General features: G+C 44.6%; 1 long non-coding RNA gene across 1 annotated transcript; it reads right to left on the bottom strand.

Annotated features, from left to right (window-relative positions):
* Positions 1–397: 397 nt before the first annotated feature.
* Positions 398–1,302, bottom strand: LOC119559679. Its single transcript, XR_005220918.1, has 3 exons — positions 978–1,302; positions 597–911; positions 398–529 (listed from the first exon to the last, which is right to left on the bottom strand). It is a non-coding gene; the product is annotated as an uncharacterized LOC119559679 (long non-coding RNA).
* Positions 1,303–9,661: the final 8,359 nt, after the last annotated feature.

Here is a 9,661-nt window from a genome sequence, read left to right on the forward strand (position 1 = left end):
TTGAATCTGGGATCTAAGAATATTCCACACAGAAATGCATCGTTTTCAAATAATAAAATTTCACGATCTTCCAGTTCTGTTAACAAAAATTTGGCCAACTTTGAGTTATTTTTCTGCACGAGTAGCTTACAACTAATCCAAGTGTGGTAAAAGTCTCCGAAAACCAAATTTTGGCTTTGAAGTTTTGTTGTGGCAACCTCAGCTGGCTCTAATAGGCTTACAATTTCGCGAATTGAATCCCAAACTTTTTGATCCAGATATAAATCGGAATTAGCCACTGCATAGGTTGAGCAAAAATGGTATACTGCATCTTCTACCAAATACGCTAACATTTTGTAGGACGAGCTCCAACGCGTAGGACAATCAATGGGCGGTTTTCTTAGATTTTTCTCCCTCATAATGTAAGACATGGTTGGTGTTCGCAATTTTTTGACCAAGTTCCTGGCAAAACCAATTGTTTTCGAACAATTTTTGTCTTTAAGTACTGCATTGACCGCCAACTGAAGAGTATGTGCTGCACAACGAACACCTAAAATTAAGTAAATAATAAAATGTTAAGTATATAAGCCGCTTATAAATATTTTGTAGTTTCATACTTATGCACTTATTTTCAAAAACAACGTCATTCATAAAAGACAAGTCGTTGTCGACGTCGGTTTCATTCTCGTATGAAGAGTCGTCGTACAACTCCTCCGGAATGTTTTCGTTACTTAGAAGTTCCACAAACTTGACCATATTCCGTCCATTATCAGTGGTGCAAGAATAAATTTGCTGGGAGCTGATCTCGAATCGATTTAAAACAAAAAGGATGGTGTCTTTTAAATTTGCAGCAGTATGGCAGGCAAACATTTCTTCAGTTGCCAATGTGCGCAGGACAAGATGTCCATCAGAAATAAATTGTATGTTTACTCCTAAATTGCAAAATAATTTGTTAAAGCATTATATTTTTATAAGATTTATTTTTTAGGCATACACACCAATAAACGATCGATTCAGATGAGTCAAGCCGTCGATTTTAAGTGCGATCATTTTTCCTTTAGTTTCTTCTTTTATTTTTTCGACGACCTTCTCTGATTTGGCTACAACATCATCACGGACGTTTTGAGGATTAATAAAGTTTTCACATCCTAATCCTTCAATTAACGGATTCAGAATCCGCCTAAATCCGATGTCGTTCATTAAAGAAAATGGTCTTCCATCAACTGTGCACAGCAAAGCACATGCATTTTGTATATCCTCCCTTGTAATGGACACACGGACAATTGGTTTTATGAAATCCTGAATCGTTTTAGCAGGCACACTATTTTTCTTAGTAATTGTTTGGTTGCTACTCGTTTGCTCCTCAGTTTCAATTATCAATGTGTTATGAGATCGCTTTATGTGCTTCGACAAATTAGTTCCATGATTACCCTATAAAATGCATACGGATTATGTGCATACATATATATGTAAGTAAGTAAGCAGTTAATTTTTATACTTACTTTAATTTGATGCCCACAATTCACATCATCTTTTTTGATTAGGCACGTGCTCGTGTTTGATAAAATGTCAAAGGAGAAATACTTTCGGTGAGGATTCGATTTTGGTCGAGGCATTTTTCACTTTCTTTACTTTTCTTCACTTTTCCTAGCTGCTTCACATGAAATTCTGTTTAAATTCTAGAATGAAGCTTGATGAAAGGAGACGGCTAAGGTAGTTGTTGAGACTAGTTATCTCTTTTCTCCATATATAATAAAAAACCGCGTAGAAATGCGCCAAAAAATCCGGATTTACAACCTGCTCAGACATTTTCTTTCATAAGAAGCACATATGCTAAAAAGAGACAGGGAAAAAGCGCCACGGCAAAAAGTGGGACCTCATATGCAGATTTCAGTATTTTTGTTACGGATTTTTTATGAATTTAGTAAAGTACCAAAACCGTACCGGTACCAGCAATACGGTAATCAGTTCTAAATTTAATTTTGGTTTTGGTACCGGTACCGGTTCCGGTTCTCTATTAGATATCGGTTTATTTCGGTTATCGGTTCCGGTTCCGGTTCTGGTTTTATTCCCTGCAAAAAGGACATTTTCACACAAATTCGTCCTTTTCAATAAGTACTGAATGTGTTAAGAAATGTATTGTATCATTCAAACGGCATTTAAATTACCTTTCCATTGATGCCAAAGTTAACAAGATGTAAGTTCAAATTATGAATATATTTAACTTTTTTTTTGTGAAAATACTTTTGACCACCCTTGTATATTCTTGATCAGGATCACTAGCCGAGTCGATCTAGCCATGTCCGTCTGTCCGTCTATCCGTCTCTCTGTCCGAATGAACGCTGAGATCTCGAAAACTATGAGAGCTAGGCTATTAAGATTTGGCGTGCAGATTCCTGAGCTTCTTACGCAGCGCAAGTTTGTTTCAGCAGAGTGCCACGCCCACTTTAACGCTTACAAACAGTGGCTCCTACAGTTTTGATGCTAGAATAAAAATTCTAACTGAAATGTATTGCACTTGAAAATACCTATCGATTGACCCAAAAAAAGTTTGCCACGCCCCCTTTAACGCCCACAAACAGCCCACAAAATTCAAAAAATCGTAAATATGAAATATGAAGATAGAGAAATGGGATTTCAGATTTAGATTTCGTAGGCTTGAGCGCAGCACATGTTTGTTACTCGAATATGCCACGCCTACTTTAACGCCCGCAAACCGCCCAAGCCTGCGGCACCCACAATTTTCGTTTTAGATAAAACATTTTAATTGAAATGTATTGGTGTCGTCTATAACTATCGATTGATCTAAAAAAAACTTTGCCACGCCCAATCTAACGCCCACAAAAATTTTAACTGAAATGTATTGGTCTCGTCAATACCTATCGATTGATCCAAAAAAAACTTTGCAACGCCTCGTTTAATGACCGGTTCAGTCAGACCAGCAGACTCCAGCGGCACTGGAAAATTCAGCGGATGCACCAACGGAAATTCCAACAGTGTACTGACGTTTATTGAGCGGCACGCTTACATGCTGGATACGATAAGCGCACAACCTACAGCAACGCTCCGTCATCAGTCAATTCACTACGAAGATAGCTGTAAGATTTATCACCTAGGACCTTAAAGAGTGTAGCCGTTTTCAGAAAATGGACACCAAGCCATGGTGTCAAGTTGGAGCATGCACAAGTTATATGTCTACAGCTCCTAAGGCTTAAAACTGTGGATCACGGTCCACTTATCGAGTCTGCCAACAACGGTATCATTCACCGTTACACAAAGGTCTGACCAGCAATTCAGTGCGCAGTTTTGCTCGCGACCGCCAAGGAATCATCACAAGGGACAATGGATTCTGGATCACAAGTGAATCTTATCTCAAGGAGGATGGCAGATCTGCTATCTCTTAAGGAAATGTTGTCACCAATTGAAATATCTGGAATCGGAGGAAAAATAACAACAGCAATTAGATCAAAACTAAAGCTCTCGTCATGTACATCAGGTTTTGAAACACTAGTAAAAGTATTTATTATTCCCACATTCATTACAAACCAATCGAGACACTGCCATTAGCAGATCCTGACTTTCGGCAATCTGGACCCATTGGCCTAACCTTAAGTGCTGGTGTATGTTTTCGTGTAATAACCGGTGAACTTCTTAGACTAGGACCTATTAAACCTTTGGCACAAGGCACAAGGCTTGGTTATGTAGTCACAGGTTTTCTCAATAAAAAACCTCGTCTGATACGGAAATCAAACCTATTCTGGAGGAAGACGTAGACGATCTTGCAGGACCGAACTCTGCTTTTGAGTCAACGAAAGATGAAAATTTTGTGAGTTGTAACCAATTTGATATAGAAGATAGCAAACGGCAGAATGAGATTTCTTGCGATGAAGAAAGAATTCATTTAACGAACTCTGCATTGATAGCGACACTGACTCGGCCGAACGGGAATCAATAGCTACTTAAATGGTTCCTTGCAGCTGACTGAATTACAAACTGCAAGAAAAAAACAAATTAACCTAGAACCAACTTCTCATCAACTTAAAAACTACAAGAATGCCTTTTGTACAACATTTCTAAATTTAACCAAGAAATATCTAAGCTTTGTTGCAGAAAGTCCGCATTCCATCGACGTGCCAAATGACAAATTCCTACGAGGGCACAATTGTAGTATCCACGGCAATGCCATTTTTATCGCTGTAGTATGCACACATATTGAATACCCACTGTACCAAGATTACTTAAAGGGTACACAATGGAACAATTTGTTGCAGTTTTTACATAATTCAAGGCCCCGGTCCTAAATCCAGTTGGCCGAAATATGAACTGATCAGTATGCCTTGGCCTGCACACAGGAAGTGCAACTGTCAGCATAATTGTCACTCGCGAACCTCACATGGATATGAAATCAAGTGTATGTGCATATACCGTCGCGCCCCAGCCTAAGCTAGCATAGCTATGTACTTAAGAACCGTCTCCGCTGCCGCTGTTGGCAGCGCAGCTATAAGACTTAGTACTCATTAACTCCTAAGACATAATTGTAAAATCAGAAACCCTTGAGAGGTTGAAGCGGCACTTTCGCTGTTCCAATGAAATAAATACATATAAACCAAGAAACCGAATTGATGGTCTTCTACTGTTGTTGCGAATTGGGATCTACTTGACGATCTACGTATTTACATGGTGACCGTGACTACATTCTAAGCCCCAGGAAGTCACGAGGAACTAAATGGATGGACACAAACACAAACACAAAAAAATCTGATTGAGTAGAGTGTGATGGGACGCGGAGGTGTAAAGCATAAAACAAATAAACAAATAGCGCTCTTAAAATGGCTTTTATATACAAACACACCACCTCCCGCGTGAGCAACAAACCAGAAATTGCAAAGAACGCTTGATTTCCTAAATTGAAGACTCAAAACAGCCAGGAAACTAGGACTACATAAAAGCAGCCTGTTCAATAGGCCCCGGACAGCAGCAGCAGATACCAAGCGCGGAGGTTCCCCCACCACCTGCGCCTTCGAGGGAGCATCAACGAGCCACCACCGGCGACGCCCAGCTGATGCAGAGGATCCAAATGGGAGAGATGATAATCACTTAAATAACTATAATTAATTATATAAAAACACACTTTTGTAAGAATTGAGCGGAACTTACTCTGCCCGATTAGAATGTATACCTCGTTAAGCTATACGAAAAATTTTTTTTACAACAATTTATATGAATGCATAACAAGAATACATATATAATTACAATATCGAGCAAAGAAAAACCCTTTATTAACGGCTTAAAACCTAAAACATTCAAAATGTTAGATTCAAATACAGTGGACTCCAATGCTAACGTAATAAATAAAGTAGAGTCACAAAAAATAGACGTGGAAACTAGTATGGTATTAATAATAATAACCGTTAAAGTCTTATTTGGAAATCTTTTTCTGAAAGTATATAAATTACACAACAAATGTCTGAGAGAGAGATACCTAAGCCGTGCAAACGACTTAAAGAAGACTTAAAACGATTATCAACATGAATAACCAGAAAACACGAATAAAACAAATCGTAGCAACCAAAATATACATCTAAACTCACCTCAATAATTGTACCCTACATATAAAACTAAATGTAATATATACCACCTCTGACATTAGGTCGATCCTAGATACATTTCAGCTTGGATAGTAATAGACAGCATAGTTTTTAATAAATCTTAGCATGGAGTGGAATGATTTATGCAAAATAATTAATTAAATTTATTAGATCTGAAGACCTGTACAAAAGGCAACTGTGAATAAACACGCGACCACATTAGTGGAGTGTTTTAACCAAGCACGAACTACAATATATTTACGAAAATATGGCGAACATTAGCAAAAAACATTGGATAGAGGTGTCAAGACTTCTGATCCGAAAAAACCTATTGCCGACGAAAGAAAAATTTCAATTACAAATCTCAATTCCAACAATATTAAATACTCCGTTGATTTTGAAACAGGCGACGACCCTCAACCAACTGGGTTAGACACGAAAAAAAGTTCTGAGTCCGAGGTAGAAGAAGAAGATCTACATGATCTAACCATTCCTGCAGTATTAACAACACCAAAAACTAAGGAAGAAGATACAGACGATTCAGACATTGACTCAATCAGCCTAGTGGCACATGAGCCCACCATAATGGCAAATGACATTTTTGCCCAGAGGTCATACATAAAGGTCATATAAAATGCTATACCCGAATTCAATGGCCAAAAACTGCATCTACAAAGATTCCACACAGCAGTCAAATTGGTGGACTTGACAAAAGGACCATTTGAACGCTTGACTGTTGAAGTAATGAATTCGAAAGTAGTAGGCTACAAACTAGAAGCCAATGTTGTCGGTGAAACATCCGATGTAATAAAGGTTCAACGAACTGATTTTGTGTGTCGGCTCGCTTTATATGACGTGACTGCCCCGTAGATCAGAGAGGAAACACAGGGTTCGAATGGTAACAGTGGGTTTTATTCTCGTGCTATTTATACAGCGGGTGTGTGGCTGGGCTGGCCTCGGTGTCTCCTCGCGCTGGTTCCACAGGCTGCTGATGTTCCTCGACTTGGCTTGTCGACGCGTTGACTTGACGACCGCTGGCTCCTGTGACTCGGGATGCTCGTAGTGACCCGCCTATGCTCGCTCGCCGACGCGTTGCCTCGTGGTCGCTTGTCGCGCCTTGGAATCGCAGAGAGCTTAAGGAAACGTCACCGTTCCCAGACTAGGGTGAAAAGATTTTGCTCTCCTGGGCAACGCCTTTCGAGGCAACAAACCTGTCTTTTGCTTTGTCCCGGACGGTCCCACTAGGTTCTTGCTCAGTTCGCGCTAACAGTCAAGGCTAACGCCTGGAAGCTGCCTAGCCTTTCACTTTGCCTTACGCCTAGCGCAGACGAACGTTCAACCCGGCTTCACCGTAGTGCTTGACGTCCGCGACGTTCCTGCGCTCCCCAATGAGCTCCGCGCAGCGATCGTGACGCGGTGATGTCTGCTGGCGTCGCTGCCGATGTCCTCTGAGCTGTTTCTTGTCTTGCGTGCTCGCCTCTTGAATGCCTCAACGGGTCGATCCCTCACCCTTCCTGACTGGCAGTTTGGTGCTCTAGCAGTCGGGGTTTTGGGCAGTTGCTGTTCGGGGACTGCGCCGGTAATCGCAGGGCTCTCCAGGACAACGCCTCTTCAAGCCACAAATCGAACGACCGTTCATCCTTCGCGCCAGGTCCTGCTTGGTCGGGCAAGGTACGCTGGGTCTTAGACAACTTTCCCCCGAGCTCACGGTTCCTCGTCGCAGGACTCAATTGTTTAACCCGCCGGGCGATACGCCAGGTTGCGGTCGTGTCAAAGTTAAAAACAAATCGCCTTGACTTAACCGTACGACGCCTTCCGACGAGATTCCTGAGATTCCTGACTGGATCTTTTGTTGCTGACTTCCTGCTGGTTGAATTGGTACTTCGACCTTTACAAATCACTGATCGTGGCGGATTGACTCCCCGTGATCGACTGATGCTTCTTCAGCGCTGGGCCCACTTATATAGGGCTCCTGGTACCGTTAGTTCTTGGCATCTGCGCACGGCACCACTTCAAGGTCCAAAGTGCGCGGTTTTACCGTTCGACCTTTCGCCCTCTGCACACGGTGGGGTGCTAAAAGCGGCGAGCTTCCAATAATCTTTCTCTCTTTCTCTCCAAGCTCTCTTTCCTCGTACTCCCCAAACTCTCTCGAACTGAATTCTCCAAACTCTCTTGAGCTAAATTTTTCAAACTCTCTCGAACTAAATTCTCCAAACTCTCCCGAACTGAATTCTCCAAACTCTCTCTTCCCGCAATGCCGTTACTACCCGTATACGCTGCGTATCCAGCAGCTGGCAGGCCTCCGAACATTCGATCTCTATTTAACTCCGCACATTCCCCCTTTTCTTCGGGTGACGAAAAGATGCTCGTTCTATCTCTCCGGCTGTTATCCTGTGAGTCCTTGTAGCCTTTGAGTCCTGTCGCTCTTCCTCTTCCTTCCAGTTCCACCCTCAGACGTTTTCACAGGAATTCTCGTTCTCCTCTCTGGCCATCGACTATCGATACCGACGATGAAGCGTTGCCACCTGCTCGTTGCGATGTTTCACCTTTTGCCGATATTTCCAGTATTTCTTGCGCTCATCGTCCCAAGGCAATGGTGATGCACCAAAATTCCTCTATTCTGGTGAGTATTCTCGCATTTCTTTTGCTTTCCTTCTTTCGTTTCTCCTGGTGCCCTTCAATTGCCCTTCACAAGCAGAGCCTCTCCTTCGCTGGGCTGGTGGCATGATATAGAGCGCAGAGAGGATGTAGCTTTCTTCCGTTCGGCATTACCCTTCGCCGTTAGCGAACACCAACACGTTTCTGGCATGCGCTCAACCTCTCATCATCTCTTCGCAGGTTGCTGTAGCGGACCATGTACGCCCCTTTCCTATTCTTTTTTTTCAGCAGCGTACCCACGTCCCCAATTAACATCTTTGACTCCGTCCTTTTCGGGAACTTATTGTTTTGCTTTTTTTTATTGTGTGAACACACGGATGCCCGCGACTCCCAACCTCACCCGGTACCTCCGTCCGCCTTCGGTGACCAGGACGCACGCCCTGTTACCCTTCCGCCGCGCCGTCGTGACCGCGGGTGCCTCCTCGACTCCCTCCGGCCACTCGCTCCGGGCTTCTTCGTACCAACCGCCATTCTCTGGGGCCGACACTTGCCGCGTGAACTGCGGCCGCGGGCGCACTGCCGCTGCAGCGGGGGCTACAGTTGACCGTTGGCTCCGGCCACACCCAGGTTCCCTTCTCCAGCGTGGTCGGCTGTATCCGGTTGTGGCTGTGCGGTCGATCGCTCGGGGTGTGACTGCGCGGTCGGTCGCTCTAGTTCGGCTGCGCGGTTGATCGCTCAGACTCGATATACCGTGGCCGGGCCGGCCTCCAAGAAGGCGTGGCCACCGGGACTTCTCCGTCGCTATCCCGATCCTCGGTTGCTTACCACTCCACCTCGTAGCGGGGAGTGGGTGGCATTTCCGGCAGCCACCGCCGAGGGGACGGCGCGCAGGGCTCGTCCTCGTCCTCGCCCTTCCGCTAGGGACTGCGCTGCTCGGCCGCGAACCTGGGGGTGAGTGAGACCTCCCACCGGTTCCTTCCTCAACCGCCGCTCCTTCTCTTCCGCCTCCCGCAGCCGGGCATGCCATCGCACCGCCGCCTCCTTGAGGTCCTGACGCAGCCTGACCTGCCACCGCGAGTCCTTCTCCTTCGTCCGCTGCTGCTCCTCATCCGACGGTTGCCGGTCCCGGAACCTCTTCTGGCTCTCCTTTGCGGTCCGGCAGACCACCTCCGCGTGGCCCCTCGGGAGTTCCGCTCTTCCGGCTGTGTCTCGGGCCTCTCAGGTCGCTCCCTCGACGTCCACCGTTCCGGGTGGTATGCGGTCGTTATGTTCCTTCCGTCGGTACAGCTCTTTTCACTGTGCCGTCTTCCCCCTTCCTTCGTAAAGCACACAAACGTTGTACTCCGTCAGATCATAGTGGCACTCTAAACGCTGCGGTTCGTTGCCTAGCTTTGACCAACCTTGGTGAGTATCCCCGGAGGTTGTCCTTGAAGGGTATCCTTGGGGCGTTCCTGGGTGGTATCCTTGGAGGTATCCTAGCCTGTTATCCTTGGGGT

This window comes from Drosophila subpulchrella, unplaced genomic scaffold (genome assembly GCF_014743375.2).
Source record: "Drosophila subpulchrella strain 33 F10 #4 breed RU33 unplaced genomic scaffold, RU_Dsub_v1.1 Primary Assembly Seq31, whole genome shotgun sequence".
NCBI lineage: Eukaryota > Metazoa > Arthropoda > Insecta > Diptera > Drosophilidae > Drosophila > Drosophila subpulchrella.